This window comes from Hyla sarda, chromosome 1 (assembly GCF_029499605.1).
Source record: "Hyla sarda isolate aHylSar1 chromosome 1, aHylSar1.hap1, whole genome shotgun sequence".
Lineage (NCBI taxonomy): Eukaryota > Metazoa > Chordata > Amphibia > Anura > Hylidae > Hyla > Hyla sarda.
The window spans coordinates 419,164,280-419,183,161 of NC_079189.1; the positions used below are offsets into that span (position 1 = coordinate 419,164,280).

The following is an 18,882-nucleotide window of genomic DNA, read 5'->3' on the forward strand; positions in this document are numbered from 1 at the left end:
AGATGGTGGCCTCGGGCACTGATGTCTCAGCGCTCGACCAGCTCATAACATATTCATACAATCCCCTCCGCTTCCCCATTCTGTGTTTACTCCTACTGCTCATGTGCTGATGATGGCCGAGGACATCTTGGATCATCGGCACATGTGCAGTAGGAGTAAATACAGAGCGGGAAATATGAATATGACTTAGCGGGCCGAACGCTGAGAAGTCACAGTACCTGAGGCCGACATCATAACCTCGCCCGTGCCACTGGCTGGTCATTTGCATAATCGCAATTAGAAACATAACAGAGGTACATTGTATTGGGTCCGGACATGGTAGGCAGTGTTTTAACCTGTTGGGGACAGGGGGGGGGGGGGGACAGGGAACCTATACACCCTCCGCCCAATCCCTTTCTATAATGCGGGGCCACGGCCGGGACCCGTGGCTATTAACCCATTAGACGCGGCGTTCAAAGTTGATGCCGCGTGTAAAGTGAAAGTAAGACATTGCTAGTTAGCTCAGGGGGCTGTTCAGGATCTCCGCGGTGAAATCGCGGCATCCCGAACAGCTAACAGGACAGTAGGAGGGCCCATACCTTCCTCCTCGCTGTCCGTTCGCCGAATGACTGCTCAGTGCCTGAGATTCAGGTATGAGCAGTCAAGCGGCAGAATCATTGATCAATGGTTTCCTATGAGAAACCATTGATCAATGTAAAAGATCAGTGTGTGTAGTGTTATAGCCTGCTATGGGGGCTATAGCATTACAAAAAAAAAAGAGAAAAAAAAATGAATAAAGATCATTTAATCCCTTCCCTAATAAAAGTTTGAATCACCCCCCTTTTCCCATAAAAAAAAAACTGTGTAAATGAAAATAAAAATAAACATATGTGGTATCGCCGGGTGCGGAAATGTCCGATTTATAAAAATATATTGTTAATTAAACCGCACGGTCAACGGTGTACACGCAAACATTTTTGGTCCCTTTTTAGATCATGAAAAAATGAATAAAAAGTGATCAAAATGTCGAATGAATGCAAAAATGGTGCCGCTAAAAACTTCATATCACGGAGCAAAAAATGAGCCCTCATACCACCCCGTACGCAGAAAAATAAAAGTTATAGGGGTCAGAAGATTACAATTTTAAACGTATAAATTTTCCTGCATGTAGTTATGATTTTTTCCAGAAGTACGACAAAATCAAACCTATGTAAGTAGGGTATCATTTTAACCGTATGGACTTACAGAATAAAGATAAGGTGTCATTTTTACCGGAAAATTTACTACGTAGAAACGGAAGCCCCAAAAACTTACAAAATTGAATATTTTCTTCAATTTTTCCGTTCTGTTTCGCTGTAGATTTTTGGGTAAAATGACTGATGTCATTACAAATAGTGTTGAGCGGCATAGGCCATATTCGAATTCGCGAATATTCGCGAATATATGGACGAATATTCGTCATATATTCGTGAATATTCGCATATTCGCATATTCGTTATATCCTCGTTTTATTTTCGCATATGCGAATATTCGCGTATGCGAAAATTAAAATATGTGAATATTAGCATATACAAAATTAGCATATGCTAACATTCGCATATGCGAACATTCGCATATGCGAACATTCGCATATGCGAACATTCGAATATTCGTAATTACGAATTACGTAAAAACAAATATTCGTAATTACGAATATATAGCGCTATATTCGCGAAATTCGCGAATTCGCAAATATGCGATATTCGCGAATAATATTCGAATTGCGAATATTCGCGAGCAACACTAATTACAAAGTAGAATTGGTGATGCAAAAAATAAGCCATCATATGGATTTTTAGGTGCAAAATTGAGTTATGATTTTTAAAAGCTAAGGAGGAAAAAACGAAAGTGCAAAAATGGGAAAACCCTGAGTCCCCAAGGGGTTAATCAGTGTCACCCGCAGTACCACTGGTTAGTGCGGGTGACTTTGCTGACAGTTTTCCTTTAACAAGCTCTGGTAAAATAAATGCTGTGCTGTGATTGGTTGCTATGGGCAAGTCACTCCAGTTTTTGTCTTGGACAGATTGGTAAATCTGGACCAAAAGGTCATGTGTCTGTCATTGATTGCAGTGTTTAGGCTCTCTATAATGACATGTCCGTCATTGCTGGTTCCTTATAACGCCTTCCCACAACAGCAGAGCAAGGTACACTAGATATACAAACACAAGCAGTGGAGGGGTGTAATGCGGTGCACAGCCAGGAGGTGGCGCAGGACATAAGAGACACCCCTCTCTTATCTTTAGCCACAGGTTGCCATGCTAACAAAGCCGCTTCCAAGCCTTGGCCCCGCCCACTTGCCTGACCAACAAACTAGGCTGCGCGGCCTTTGTCCCAGCCGGGGTTCCCTGTGGAAGGCACGGCAGGGCAGTGGGCGTGGCTTAGGCTGCTCGCAGCAGGTTGGGTTGGTCGGGTGGAGCTGCCTCTGTTTAGGCAGGTGGAACATGGAGAAAGAGGAAGGAAGACCGTGAGAGCGGACAACCGAGAAACAAAGAGGGACGGGGCAGCCTGCCAGGTACGACTGCTCGGGAAACTAGGGCATGCAAACTTTCCAACTCCATCCTGCGTGCTGGTGACGGGGCTGCGCTCCTTCTACATACACCTGTACTGGGGGAGCCCCTCAGCCCCTGACCATGGATATTGGTAATATCGTCACCAGTAGGTAGGAGCATTAACACTGTTCACAGCATTCTGCAGGGGAAAGGAAACTAGACGGGTCCCGGGGAAAAGGGTCTTCTAATAGCTCATTCTGGAGATGAGGCAGGTGACTGCATCATTTATAGGGTTATCCTTTATATACTGTACAGGAGATCCCTGGGCTCTGGAATGACTACAACTCCCAGCATAGCGCAGATAGTATGTGCATGCTGGGGGTTGTAGTCTCATCACAGGTTGCAGTAGAGTTCACTCTTGCTATATAACTCTATGAGCTGAGGCCACCAGTGATTTGTGGTCTATACTGGGGAGACTCTTTGTACTTTTGTTCTCTGTTATCAGCCCTTTCAGGCTAAGGGGAGATGTAGTCTGGATTACTGACAGGAAGTCCTGAAGAACTGTCTGCCTGCTTTATCTCCTGTGCTGAGGACCCCCCAGGAAGATGTCATAGATAAAAGCTAGGTGTTTATTATTAAGGGACGCATTCAGCATACTGGGGGAGATTTATCAAAACCTAGTTGGCCAATTGCCCATAGCAACCAATCAGATCGCTTCTTTCATTTTGCAGATGCCTTGTTAAAAATGAAAGAAGCGATCTGATTGGTTGCAAATGGCAACTCAGCAGCTTTTCCTCTGGACAGGTTTTGATAGATCTCCCCCACTGTATCTAAGCCGGGTTAAGGTAGAAGGGCAGGAGGTCACATAAACAATAGGGTTCAGCCACTGGACACTCTTATTGTCAATTACATTTAATATTTGACTATGAAATATCAGCTTTGTGCGGATGATATATATCTGTCACTGTTAGTAACGATTTATTATTGCAATCCTTTTGATATACGGTAGTTATTTATACCAGCCGGTGGATAGCTAAAAGTAGTTCACTATAATAACCATCCTATTTTTCCTTCATTTAATAAATCTTTTTACACTAATAATCCAAACTTTACACTAATATACCGTTGGCTGTCCGGGCATGCTGGGAGTTGTAGTTTTGCAACAGCTGAAGGGCCACCGTTTGGATTGACTAAGTTATTCACCCTGTTAGGCTGCATTCACACCACACTTTTTGCAATACAGTTCCCGTATACGTTTTCAATGTGAAAACCGTACGGAACCGTATTGAAAACCGTATGCATTGACTCTCCTTTGAAAATCGTACTTAAAAAGATGCATCAGGTCGTGTCTGTTTTGCATCCTGTACGGCTTTGTCAGTTTTTTTTTTTTTCCTGTTCCCAAAAACGTAGCCTACGAAATTTTTTGGTCTGGGTGAAAAACTGTATTAAACCGTATACGTTTTTTTAACATGGGAGTCAATGGGATAATGTGTACAGTTCCATCCGGTTTTCACCATATGGTTTTTGACTGTGCACAGTTTTTTTTTTTCTTGGAATTTAAATCATACAAGTGAAACTTTATTCAAAATGGAGTGAAAAGTTAAAAACGTATACTTTTTTTCTTAAAAAAACGGATGCAACTGGACATCATCACTGTATACGGGTTGAAATTTGTATACAGTTTTTTATACAGTTTTGAGGAATCCGTTTTTCATCAAAAACCTGATATGGGAACTGTATTGCAAAAACATGGTGTGAATGCACCCTAAAGCTGGGTTCATACCACGTTTTAGGCAATACCGGACCGCATACGGCTGGGGGGAGCTAAAACCGTGCAGCCCGTATGTAACGTATTTCAATGAGCCGACTGAAGTGAAACACTGACTCTGTTTGGCTCATTTTTGCTCCGTATGCAAGTTTCCCACCGGACCTAAAATCAAGGTAGACCCCGGTTTTAGGTCCGGTGGGAAAACCTTATACGGGGCAAAAATGAGCCAACCGGAGTCAGTGTTTCACTTCGGTCGGCTCATTGAAATACGTTACATACGGGCTGCACGGTTTTAGCTCCCCCCAGCCGTATGCGGGATGTGAACCCAGCCTTAGTAAGAGAAGATCGCTGCCCATGTAGTTACCATACTCAGGATCTGTTCTCAATGTGGCATGGATTTATTAATGAAATGATGCCAATTTGCCCACGTGGTGAACTCTGTTTATCAGCCGCCTGACTCTGACACTAATATTTGACTATATAATATAATATTTGTGAAGTCACACTTCATGCACTTGATTTACAAAGAGTTTCCACCCCTGTTACTACTTTGGGAAAGATGGGTACAACAATGTTGGGAACTATGGTGTAACGTATGCTGGAAAGTGTCTATACCTGTGTTTCCCAACCAGTGTGCCTTCAGCTGTTGCAAAACGACAACTTCCAGCATGCCCAGACAGCCACACTGTTAATAAGCAAGATCTCTGCCCATGTAGCTTCCATACCCAGGATCTGTACTCGCAGTATGCATTAAGGCACAGTGGCATGGATTTATCAATGTAATAGTGCCAGTTTGTCCACGTTGTGACCTCTGTTTATCAGCCGCCTAACTTTCACACTAATATTTGTCGAAAATTAGGGTTTGTGAAAGTTCTAGTTTTGCGACAGCTGAAGGCGGAAACACCAGTCTAGATAGTACACAACTCTTTGGACCTTAGTTATAATAACCCAGATTCCTCCTTTAACATTGATAATTTTACAGCCGAAGTATTTTGGCAGAAGTGATTTTCCTTTTATATTACTTAGTGTTTTTATTGGCTAGAACTTATAATCACACCGAAGACCTGCTCAGCTCTTGTCATTTGCTTTTGATGTCCACTTTGTCAGTGTCTGTGCAGTAATACATTTCCGGATCATCATTTCAATGGTAAGGTGGCCAGTATTCCCTTATTAGGTTATTTCAGTCTCCATATTCCCATGTACAGTAATATCAGTGGGATCCAAAGGTCAGTGCACTCCTACTGTGCCTAGCCCACATTCTGCAAATCCTTAAAAAAAATTAAGTCAACATGCTATGTCCTTCCCTGTTTCACTATTACACCCCCTCGAAAACACAACAAGAACCATTGGGAGAAATTTTAGCAGAAAAGGGAAATTCCCATCCCTCCCCCCCCCAGCTGAGTGCTCTGGAACATGGACCCCAGTGTTTATACGGGACGTGAAGTCTTGTTTGGAGTCATGGTGTATAAAGTGCTAACAATAACACATCTTTCCAGAGGAATTCACTTTCAGGTTGGAGTTCTCAAAAACAAACGTGTTGTGTAGTAGAATCTGTACAGTGCATTTATGTGTAGTGTAAAGCGAAACTGTCCATTCATGTGTGTCAGTCCAGGCTGAAGGCACGACTGCATCAGGATACGTCTTCTCAGAGATAACAGAGAAAATCCTATGCTGCAGTCCCTTCTTGTATATGAGGCTTAAAGGAGAACTCCAGGATGTACCAACTTATCCCCTATCATATATATCAAGGATAGGGGATAAGTGTTAGACTGGTGGGAGTCTGACCGCTGGGGCCCCCGCGATCTCCCGCATGAAGCCCTGGCTCCCTACATGAAACAAGCCTTTTCGACCATAGCACGAAGCTGCGGCCAATACGCCCTCTCCATGCAGTTCTATGGCAGAGACGGAGATTGCTGAAAGCAGCGCACCGGCTTTCCTATAGAGCTGCATGGAGAGGGCATGTCTGCCGCCGCTTTGTGCAGTGGTCGACACTCCCCATTCATGCTGAGAGCCGGGGCGCCGTTCAGGAGATCGCTGGGGGGCCCCAATGGTCGAACCCCCTGCAATCTAACACTTATCTTCTATCCTTAGGAAAGGGGATAAGTTGTTACATCCAGGAGTAATCCTTAAAAGGGGTTCTCCTTTTAGTAATTTCCTGACAAACGTAGGTGGGGGTCAGAGTGCTGTGATCTCTACCCACTGAATAAGTCTCTGCAGCACTTATAGCACCAGCAAAGTGGATGAAATTAAAAAAAATATCCACATGTTGTGGAAAACATCCCTTTGGAAATTGATACACAATGTAGTTTTGAAATTGCATGCCAGTTTTTGTGTAGGCTACTCTATGGATTTTAGGGGAGGTCAAAATCCACTATTAATCTATACTGAGTGTATTTTGCTGAAGAAACACTGTGAATGTGCAGCAAACTCCACATGTGCAATTTTATTTACATAATCTGCAGCGGAAAATCTGCACGGTTTGGTGCTGTATATTTTCCACTGCAGAAAATCTGCAGCACTTATACGAATGGCCATACCCTAAGGGCTCATTCACACTGTGGACATTTGGCTGACGCAGCGGAAAATCCACAGTTGAATTCTGCCATGGAACATCTGCTGCCTGTTACTTTAGCGGTACGTTCACACGTATTGCACTGCTTTGGCGGCATACAGAAGGGTAGTCCCATTTATTTTATTAGGAATTACAGTGAGTACCGTCTTGCAGATCTCCGCTGTCTGATATAACTTGATCATGTGGGAAGTACTTGCTGACTATTGCTTGTTTTGTTTCCTCTAAAATATTTGTATTGACTCCTTCCACTGGGGTCACACATCGGAAAATTTGCCGATTTATTTAATAGGATATGTGGATTTCCCCTGCAATCGGACACAATTTACAGGCAAAAATCTGTGCGCGACATAAAATATTGGCGGCAAATTTTCTTGTGTGTGAACCCAGCCTTAGTGTCATGTGATTTCGAAGCTCCATTCCTTGAAATGAAGAACTAAACAGTGAAGTGCCTTCTGTATTTGTCTTTAGTATTTGTTTGGCTGGATCATCCCTGTCACAATACCCTGTGTTTTATTTTTATGCCTCGGTGTTTAAGAAATGTGACATTGGAGAATTCATTGTTCTGTGTATTTTAGTAATGACTTTTGTTCTGATCATAATAGGCTGGATTGTCTCTGGCATTGCCTTTTATAGAATTCATACAAGACTTTTAGGCACAAGGCTATTCAGCGTGGGTTTTACGCTCCAGGAATGAACTGGATGCTTCCACAATGGCAAATATGTACACAGAAGAGTTGTTAAATATGTAGCTAAAATAAGCTGTCTAAATATTATTCATGCGTTTTCTTTCCACTTGCTGAGGAAAGGAGGTCTTGTTATGGACAGATGGTAGGTAGAGGTTTTGGTTATACAGTATACAGTCGTCCCTCAAGTTACAATATTAATTGGTTCCGGGACGACCATTGTATGTTGAGACCATGGGGGAGATTTATCAAAACCTGTGCAGAGGAAAAATTGCCCAGTTGTGCATTGCAACCAATCAGATCACTTCTTTCATTTTGCAGAGGCCTTGTTAAAAATGAAAGTAGCGATCTGATTGGTTGCTATGGGCAACTGGGCAACATTTCCTCTGGACAGGGTTTGATAAATCTCCCCCCCATAACTCTATGGAAACCTGGTAATTGGTTCTAAAGGCACCAAAATGTCATCCACAAATAGGAAAAAGTGAGAATTAAAGGGTACCTCTCATCAAAAAAACTTTTGATATAGTATAGATTAATGTATGCAGAATAACTTTACAATTGCATGTTATTAGAAAATATGCTTCTTTCTATTTAATTTTCCACTTTGAAGAAATGACCACTAGGGGTCTCCCTACCAGTCCTGGCAGCAAGCATTTCAGACTCGTGGTGGAGTCCAAAACACTACGAGTTGCCAGTCTGCTTTGTTCACAAAGGAGAACACTCAGAGCTGCCAGCCTGCTTTGTTCGGGCATGCTGGGAGTTGTAGTTTTGCAACAGCTGAAGGTTCCCTGCTTGGTAAACACTGGTCTATGTAGAGGACAGGAGCTTCTTCAGGGTCCTGTACAGTACACGCAGTGTCCTAAAAAAGTAAAATGGAGCTGCCCTCACCTGGTGTCCAAAGGAGCAGGTAACCCTGGTATAGGTAAAGTGTACAGAACATGTAATACCTCCCTGTACTGTAGGGGGTGCTACCAGACATCAGTCAGTGCATACACTTCAGTAATACAGGGGTTTTACCAGTGAATGCCCATTCTGATCTTCCAGCCATTGACACATTTCACAGATCTGGACTGTCTGTACATTGTATGTTGAGTCTGGTTTCAACTTACGATGGTCCAGAAAAGACCATTGTATGTTGAATCTATTGTATGTTGAGGCCATTGTAAGTTGAGGGATCACTGTACATTCATTTCTAGATCTTCTTCTCCCCATACATATTGGGTTTGTTGTAATTATTATTTTATATGGATTATCTTTACCTTTTGTAAGGGAGGATTGAAAACTCGCAAGCAGAACAAGTGTTTAGTTAAAAAAAAAAAAATAAGTATTGAGAATAATGTTGTATAAAATCAATATGGGAACATTAATATTTATGGAGTATATATTTAGTTCAGGGTGGGCCATAACAAAAATGGCCTACAAAGGTGCAGCGTAAAGCCTCTACATTAACAGATCTCCAGTGCTGTTGTGAAACTACAATTCCCAGCATGACCTTTACGGCCTGTGGCAGTCTGGACATGCTGGGAGTTGGGAAATGGCCTTTTGCAGTGAGTGGCGAGAGACCAACAATTTTGCTTGTTAATAGTTAGAAAACTGAATGGCACGGCTGTGTCTTTTTGGCTGCATCACGGCCATTACGTAATACTGTACCCAGAAAGTTTCATAACAGACAATAATACACAGATTGAAAACCACTGGAATAGAGAAACAAAGGAAATGTTATTAGGAGATGTAAGAAAAAAGCATAATATAAAAAAAGAGTTGAAAAGTGTTATGTATCCAACAACTGAGGCAAAGTTTCTTTAGGAGCAGCAATATCCTGTTTTTTTTATAGGCACGCTTTAAACGGGGTTTGAGAAATTTTTGAAAATCTAGGACCTGACAGAAAATGGTTAGGAGCTAAGGTGCTGTGTTTTTTATTATTATTTTAAATTTTTAACCCCTTAAAGGGGTATTCGGCCCTTAGACATCTTATCCCCTATCCAAAGGATAGGGGATAAGATGTTAGATCGCCACGGTCCCGCTGCTGTTTATTTTTATTTACACAGTTTTTTTTTTATGGGAAAAGGGGGGTTATTCAAACTTTTATTAGGGAAGGGGTTAAATGACTTTTTTGTAAAACTTTTTTTTTTCCACTTTTTTTTTGCAGTGTTATAGGTCCCATAGGGACCTATAACACTGCACACACTGATCTCCTATGCATAGCTTTGCATGGATCAGTGAGATAGGGGCTTGATTGCTTAAGCCTGTAGCTCAGGCTTGGAGCAATCAATCGACGATTGGACGCTGCGGAGACAGGTAAGGAGACCTCTGCCTGCGTCCCAGCTGATCGGAACATCGCGATTTTATCGCAATGTCCCGATCAGAAGCGTTTACTTTTGCTTTCAGACGCGCCGGTCAACTTTGATCGCCGCGTCTGGAGGGATAACAGCGCGCAGCACAACGATCGATGACGTGCGCTGTTAGCCCAGGGTCCCGGCTATGATTAGCAGCCGGAACCGACTCGGTGTGATGCGGCATAGGGCGTTTAAATGTAACTTTTTAATGAGGGTTTTTGAGATGTCTTACCCCTGTAGGTAAGACACCCCCCCCCCCCCCCCCCCCCATGTAGGTAGCTTGCCTCCTGTAAGTAGTAGAGTGCCCCTATAGGCAACCTCCCCACACCCTACCCAAACCAAGAACAGGCAGACAGGACAAAATTCTCAGTCACCATGGTGACCAGGTACCTGGGATCTGTGGAGACCTGACTAAGAGTACCTGTCTGCTCATGGCCTAAGGGCTCATTCACACTGCGGACATTTGGCTGACGCAGCGGTAAAAAAATCCACAGTTGAATTAGTGCTGGGCGGTATACCAGTGGATACCGAATAGCAAAAATTTTTTTCCTGCACGATATGAGTTTTTCCCATACTGCAATACCGGTACTGCTTCTCAACCCCCCACTCCCCCGGCTGGCTCCTTACATGACAGTGGGCTCAGCCTATCACCGGCCGAGGCGAGACATCGCTGTGGCCGGTGATAGGCTGATGGCTCTGTGACATCCACATCCCCAGGACCGCAGCGGGGGGACCGTGAGGCCGGTAACGGGGAATGTCGGAAGGTGAGTTACAGTCTATTTAGCTTAATTTTGCAGCCCGGGCACAGGATAGTACAGCACAGCGGCTGATAATTATTTGAGCGGGGGGGGGGGGGAGAGAAGCAGCGCCCACGAGTCACATGATTGGGGCGGGTGGCAAATAACGTTAAGTATCTTGGAACCACCATAACTTGCAAAAATACAGTGATACACATTTTTGGTCATACCGCCCAGCTCTAATTTGAATTCTGACATGGAAAATCCGCTGCACGTTACTTTAGCGGTACGTTCACACATATAAGCAAGCACTGCTTTGGCGGCATACAGAAGGGTAGTCCCATTTATTTTATTAGGACTTACAGTGAGTACTGTCTTGCATATCTCCGCTGTCTACTCTACTGTCTAATATAACTTGATCATGTGGAAAGTACTTGCTGATAATTGCTTGTCACAATTTACAGGCAAAAATCTATTCATGGCCTCAAACATTATTTGGAAGTCAGTACTTAGAAATACTGCAACTGTTCCATTCATGCTATGAGGTTTACAGAAATTCAAGCACAAATCAAATGTCAGCATATCTACTGTGGGGAAATGCCCTTATATATCTAGTGCCTCAGTGCATTCTGATTTTGGTCCTTCCTCCTCAGCCAATGCCAAATCAGTTTCTGCCAGAGTAGAATAAAAGACCTTTTTTATTTCAATATTATTCACTTAATCCTCTGCAGAATAAAAATGAAGCTCATATGCTCTGTTGATCTTGGTAGTTCAGAAAACATTGGCCCTCATTTACTATTCTAAACCCGACTTGTTTTGTCGTTTTTTTTTGGCGCCAGTCTGCAACACGATGCAACATTTTTTCCCGACGGACCCGATGTGGATTCTCCCAAACCCGAAAAAGGGGCGTAACCCGACATTTCTGAGCTTTCCCACGTATTTATAAAGGTTTCCAACCCAAATTTGTTGAATTGTTGTGGATTTTTTCCCGACAACTCAGAGGAGTTGGAAACCAAAACCAACAAAACCCAGTGCGACAAACAGGATGCGACATAATAATAAATACCAGGAGAAAAAAGCAGTCGGGTAAGAAGGCAAGATAGACTTACAACCCGATTTTCTAAGTAAATGAGGGCCATTGTGTACCCAGCAGTGTGCAGGGAACCTGTATGGCAGTGCATGGAGGCCATACAGCTCCCTAGTTTAGGGGTTGGCGACCTCCATGTACTGCCATATGGGCGCCATTAGATTATGGCCATCTCTAAGTATGGATCTGCTGTGTTCTTATTCTATTTCTATCAATTTGTTGAAAATGTAATGGGTATTATTAACCCGTTAGTCTTTACTACCTTATTACTGACACATGCTTAACCTCTTAAGGACCTGTACGCCCTGCGTCCGCTCCCGTTCTACAACGCAGGGCCATGGCATAGCTGGTTGGGCCCGGCCTCTAACAACGGCTGGGACCCGTGGCACTGATCACCCCCTTTTCCCATTAAAAAAAAAGTGTAAATAAAAATAAACATGTGATATCGCCACGTGCGAAATTTCTGAATTATAAAAATATATCGTTTATTAAACCTCACGGTCAATGGCGTGTGCGCAAAAATTTCCAAAGTCCAAAAGTGTATTTTTGGTCACTTTTTATATCATGAAAAAACTTCATATCACGGCGCAAAAAATGAGATGTCAGAAGTTGACAATTTTAAACGTATAAATTTTCCTGCATGTAGTTATGATTTTTTCAGAAGTATGACAATATCCAACCTATATAAGTAGGGTATCATTTTAACCGTATGGACCTACAGAATAAAGATAAGGTGTCATTTTTACCGAAATATGCACTGCATAGAAACGGAAGCCCCCAAAAGTTACAAAATGGTGTTTTTTCTTCAATTTTGTCGAACAATTATTATTTTTTTTTTCCTTATCGCCGTAGATTTTTGGGTAAAATGACTGATGTAATTACGAAGTAGAATTGGTGGCGCAAAAAATAAGCCATCATAGGGATTTTTAGGTGCAAAATTGAAAGAATTATGATTTTTTTTAAAGGTAAGGAGGAAAAAAACAAAGTGCAAAAACAGAAAAAACCCAGGTCCCTAAGGGGTTAATACTTCCAACCCAGACCTCCATTAGTACATATGGTGGAAGAAGCATAAGAAATTTCTAAAACCTTTTTTTTTTTTCACATATAAGTGCTGAAGAAAGAGCCAATTGGGGAAGTCATGTATTAGGGATAATGGTAATGTTTACTGGGAGGAACTTGGCCAGCATATGGCTTATGTGATCTTATGCTGCTGTATCCATTACTGTGCCTGGAAGGCTTGTCTTGAGTAGTGATTTCTCACTTCCATCTGTTGTCTTTTTGTGCCAGAAAGGGCTTGTCATTTGGGTGGGTCAGGCCCATGGGTATACTTCTCAGGATCATGCACTGGCCATCTGCTTTTTACTGACCATTTCACTTCCAGATCTTTACTGCTGTGAATTTTAGTTTTCTGTGATATTCTATTATACTCAAAGGAATTATTGTATATAATACAGGAGTTTGCTCTAGGGCATAGCTTACAGCTTCTACTGTGTTGTGTGTTTTGGGTTTCATTGCTTTCTTTTAGCTGTATTGTTCCTCAAATAATCGTACAATGTCACAATGCCGAGAATGAGGTTATCTGCTGGTGTCATTTAGTGCAGTTATTCTCATGTAGCATGTCACATGAACTAACAGTTGTGTGTTTTTATATAACTTATTAGCACAAAAGAATAAACTCACTTGTTTTTGACATTTGGGACTAGGGCTGGGCGGTATACCGGTTCACACTGAATACCGAATTTTTTGGGCTGCACGATATGAATTTTCCCCCATACCACAATACCGGTCGGGCCCCTCCCCCACGGCAATGTATTATCAGCCCAGCGCAGCGCTGTCCCCACATCGGGGAACTAATCCTATGTTACCCGCCAGCACTGTTCTGCCCCCCCAATTAATTATCAGCCCAGCGGGGTACTACTCACATATGTCAAGCACTGCCCTCCTCCTCCTCTTTGTTGGGGGCTGCCAGGCGCTGGAACTCTATACTGTACGCCAGTGGTCTCCAACCAATGTTGCAAAACTACAACTCCCAGCATGCCCAGACAAACAACGGCTGTCCGGGCATGCTGGGAGTTGTAGTTTTGCAACATCTGCAGGTCTGCAGGTTTGTAACCACTGCTGTATGCTGTATACCTATGCCCGGGCTGCAAAAGATAAAGAAAATAAACTGTAACTTACCTACGTCGGCCTCACACTGGGGACGGGAACGTCAGACAGCCGTCAGCCTATCACCGGCCGAAGCGATGTCCCGCCCCGGCCAGTGATAGGCTGAGCCCACTGTCATGTAAGGAGCTCTGGCCGGCTTCTTACATGACAGTTCGCTCAGCCTATCACTGGCCGGGGCGGGACATCGCTCCGGCCGGTGATAGGCTGACGGCTGTCTGACGTTCCAGTCCCAAGGAACAGCGTGAGGCCGACGTAGGTAATTTAAAGTTTATTTTCTGTATTTTTGCAGCCCGGGCATAGGTATACAGCATACAGCAGTGGTCTCAAACCTGCGGACCTCCAGCTGTTGCAAAACTACAACTCCCAGCATGCTGGGAGTTGTAGTTTTGCAACAGCTGGAGGTCTGCAGGTTGGAGACCACTGGCGTACAGTGAGTTCCATCGCCGGCGGCCCCTAACAAAGAGGAGGAGGGCAGTGCTTGAAGGTGACATGTGAGTAGTACCCCGCTGGGCTGATCATTAATTGGGGGGAGCAGAACAGCGCTGGTGGGTCACATGATTTGGGGGGTGGGGGGGTTGGTGAAAATACCATTATATACCGTGGAACCGCCATAAGTTAAAAAAAAATACCGTGATACACATATTTGGTCATACCGCCCAGGCCTATTTGGGACTGAAGAGATGACAAGCACATTCTTTATCCTTTAGGAAGGAAATGGTGCACTCCAGAAGACAAGATTGGAATAATCACTTTACACAATTGAGAAGCAGAATAAAATGTGCAAAGACTCACTGGTTGCTCTGGAAATACTGTGAATAAAGGCCTCTTTCCCATATGTATATAGGAAATCTGTGAAATTTACCTCTGTCATGGTTGTAAACTCTCCAGCTTAGATGAAGACTGATGCCAGGGCTTATCCCATTGTTCTCCAATGGGATATTTGTTTAATAGCAATATGGGACAGAATAGGATCAAAGGAAATGAAGAAGGTATTACTTGGATTATTATTATTATTATTTTTTTTTATTGTGTTCCTTTAACACATTTGTTGAGGATTTATTTTTATATTTGTCTATTGATTTTACCATGTACAGTTGATTCATGAAGTATTGCAATGGGGCAATCTTGTTGAGTGCTCATATACTTAGGCCCCATTCACACTACAAAGTTACTCGGGATTTAAAGATCCGTACGAAGTTCTGTCTGAAAATCAGCTGTAAAACGCCAGTTACAAAATCCTGTACGGCCTTTAGACAAATCCCATAGACTATAATGGGATTTTCTAATAGCCGTTCTAACCCTTTATAGCCCGTTATTAATAACTGCTGTTATTTTGTGACGGAAGATAGTAACGGGAGAAATAGTGATTTCTCCTATTACTATCTTCCTGTCACAAAATAACAGCCATTATTAACAGGCTATATTGGGTCAAAACGGCTATTAGAAAAATCCCATAGACTATAATGGGATTTTCTAACGGCCATATAGGATTTTGTAACTGCCATTTACAGCTGATTTTCAGACGAAACTTCGTATGGATCTTTAAAACGGAGCAATTTTATATTTTGAAAGAAGCCTTAGAGGACTGTAGGCTATGGTCATGGAAGGATGCCAAGTCCGATGGTAGAGCAGATATGGTAGCTTAAAGGGGTTATCCAGCATAAGGTGATTTTAGTACGTACCTGGCAGACAGTAATGGAAATGCTTAGGAAGAATCTGCGCTTGTCTTGGGGATAAATGGCTATGCTGTGAGATTTCCATAACACTGTGGATAGATTTTTGTGAACTTGTATTTCCAGTTTGACATATGGTTTTTTTGACTACAAATCCCACAATGCCATTTTCCTCCATCTCACACATCAGCCAACCCCACCCATTGAAACAAAAGACCTGTGGTTTTCAATCGGGGTGCCTCCAGCTGTTGCATTAGTTGCAGATTGATCACTCCACCCATTAAAGCAGACAGGCTCCCTGTCATCAGCTGACTAGTGAGTCAGGTCTCGGCCGCATTGCAACCTGGGAAAAATCTGAGACAACAGTCATTTTGTATGCTGGTAGAAATAAATAATGGGGTGAAAATAAAATAAGAATTGTGAGGAAACTGTCACACACAGGTACAGACACTATATTATGAACTACACTAACTTTACAGCCCCTGTAGCATAGACAAATAAAAAACATTGCTGGAACACCCCTTTTAATGCTCATGATATTACTAACATACATCATTTGGTCAGCTACTTTCTTTGTAATGCCTATGTTACTATGAGACATTGTGCTGTTTAATTTACACTTTGTTCTAGAGATGTAAAGCTAACTAGCCTGATTGTGGAGCAGTAAAGAAAGATGAAGTTTTCAATGCTTCTTATTAGTGCAGGGATCTTAACTTGTTTTTGGGTAAAGTTGTCATGAATTTTAGGCATTCTTTACAAGCGTCTTGACGGCATTTTAAAGTCCTGGAAAAAAAACCGGCAAGAACAACTTATTACGAACATGCTGTGCTTATAAAGTAAATGCCATTGACCACAAAAAGACTAAAACCGAAATTATTTGTATGAAGGCTTAGATTAATAATTCACTGTACGAATACTAATATTTCACTATAGACTTTAAGGTGTTTTTGGGAAAAGGCCATGATAAAAATACGAATGAAAAACCCCTCGAATACAGACAAAATCCTGGGTAATATCCTTTTGACAGAGATCAGAAGAACATATCTCCCAAACACCCGTGAAGAATGAAACTTAAAGGGGTATTCCAGGCAAAAACTTTTTTTTTATATATCAACTGGCTCTGGAAAGTTAAACAGATTTGTAAATTACTTCTATTAAAAAATCTTAATCCTTCCAATAGTTATTAGTTTCTGAAGTTGAGTTGTTGTTTTCTGTCTAACTGCTCTCTGATGACTCACGTCCCGGGAGCTGTGCAGTTCCTATGGGGATATTCTCCCATCATGCACAGCTCCTGGGACGTGACATCATCATTGAGCAGTTAGACAGAAAACTTCAGAAGCTACTAACTGTTGGAAGGATTAAGATTTTTTAATAGAAGTAATTTACAAATCTGTTTTACTTTCCAGAGCCAGTTGAGATATATATAAAAAGGTTTTTGCCTGGAATACCTCTTTAAGTTAAAGGAGAACTCCAGAACATAAAAATGTGTTCCCCATAGTGCCGGCAGTAAAAAAATGAAGATGTACATACCTTCCTTCGCTCCCCCGGTAACCGGCTCCGGCCTCCGCCGCGATCCTCTTCCTGTTTGCCGGTGGTCGGTGAGTCATACTGCGCTCAGCCAATCACCGGCCGCAGTGAAGTCCCGACTTGGCCGGCGCTAGGCTGAGCGGCAGTGTGATGTTTTCGGCCCCGGCCGCAGGTGCCAGTGTAGTGAAGAATTTTGTGTTCTGAAGCGTTTTCACACTGCCGCTCAGCCTATCACTGGCCGAGTCTGACTTCGCTGCGGCTGGTGATTGGCTGAGCGCAGTATGATTCATCCGACCACCGGCAACCAGAAAGTGGATCGCGGCGGAGACCGGAGCCGGTTACCGGAGGCCGGTACATCTTTATTTTTTTTACTTGAGGCAGTATGGGCGACAATTTTTATATTCCGGAGTTCTCCTTTAAAGGAGTAGTCCAGTGGTGAACAACTTATCCCCTATCCTAAAGATAGGGGATAAGTTTGAGATCGCATGGGGGTCCGACCGCTGGGGCCCCCTGCGATCTCCTGTACGGAGCCCCGACAGCCCACGGGAAGGGGGCGTGTCGACCTCCACACGAAACGGCGGCCGACACGCCCCCTCAATACAACTCTATTGGAGAGCCGAAGCGCTGCCTTCGGCAATCTCCGGCTCTGCCATAGAGATGTATTGAGGGGGCGTGTCGGCCGCTGCTTCGTGCGGAGGTCGACACCCGCTATCTGGCCGGAGAGCCTGGCCCCCGTACAGAGAGATCGCAGGGGGGCCCCAGCGGTCGGATAGGGGATAAGTTGTTCACCACTGGACTACCCCTTTAACCTCTTAAGGACCCATGACGTATGCATACGTCATGGGTCCCGGTCCTGCGATATAACGCGGGGTCACACGGTGACCCCGCATCATATCGCGGCGGGCCCGGCGTCATAGTGAAGCCGGGACCCGCCTCTAATAGCGCGCGGCACTGATCGCTGTGCCGCGCGCTATTAACCCTTTAGCCGCGCGCTCAAAGCTGAGCCGCGCGGCTAAAAACGAAAGTAAAAGTGCCCGGCTAGCTCAGGGAGCTGTTCGGGATCGCCGCGGTATAATCGCGGCATCCCGAACAGCTGTAGCACAGGAGGAAGGTCTCTTACCTTCCTTCCTGCAGTCCGATCGCCGAATGAATGCTTCAAGCCTGAGATCCAGGCTTGAGCATTCAATCGCCTAAAACACTGATTGATCCATTCCTATGGAGATGGATCAATCAGTGTAAAAGATCAGTAAATGCAATGTTATAGCCCCTTATGGGAGCTATAATGTTGCATAAGAAAAGTGTAAAAAAATCATTAACCCTTTCAATTATCCCTTCCCCTAATAAAAGTTTAAATCACCCGGCATTTCCAAAAATAAAAAAAACATTATGTAAATAATAATAAAAATAAACATATGTGGTATCGTCGCGTGCGGAAATGTCCGATTTATAAAAATATACCGCTTTTTAAACCGCTCGTTCAATGGCGTACGCGCAAAAAAATTCCAAAGTCCAAAATAGCGCATTTTTGATCACTTTTTATACCACAAAAAAGTGAATAAAAAGTGATCAAAAAGTCTGATCAGAACAAAAATGGTACCGCTAAAAACTTCAGATGACGGCGCAAAAAATGAGTCCTCAAAGTGCCCTGAACACAGAAAAATAAAAAAGTTATAGGGGTCAAAAGATGACCATTTTAAACGTATAAATTTTCCTGCATGTATTCATGATTTTTTTCGGAAGTGATACAAATTCAAACCTATACAAGTAGGGTATCATTTTAACCGTATGGACCTACAGAATAAAGATAAGGTATCATTTTTGACAAA

General features: G+C 43.1%; 1 protein-coding gene across 7 annotated transcripts in view; it reads left to right on the plus strand.

Annotated features, from left to right (window-relative positions):
* The first annotated feature begins 2,043 nt into the window (after positions 1-2,043).
* Positions 2,044-18,882, plus strand: part of KIAA1671 (KIAA1671 ortholog) — a 235,563-nt gene continuing 218,724 nt past the window's right edge. For 2 of the 7 annotated variants that reach the window (XM_056529036.1, XM_056529024.1), the window contains exon 1: positions 2,301-2,530. The gene's annotated coding sequence lies outside the window, so the exon portion shown is untranslated. Of the gene's footprint in view, positions 2,163-2,292; positions 2,531-2,568; positions 2,678-18,882 lie in introns of those variants that run through there. The other 5 variants (XM_056529030.1, XM_056529070.1, XM_056529054.1 and 2 more) reach the window with 5 other exon arrangements.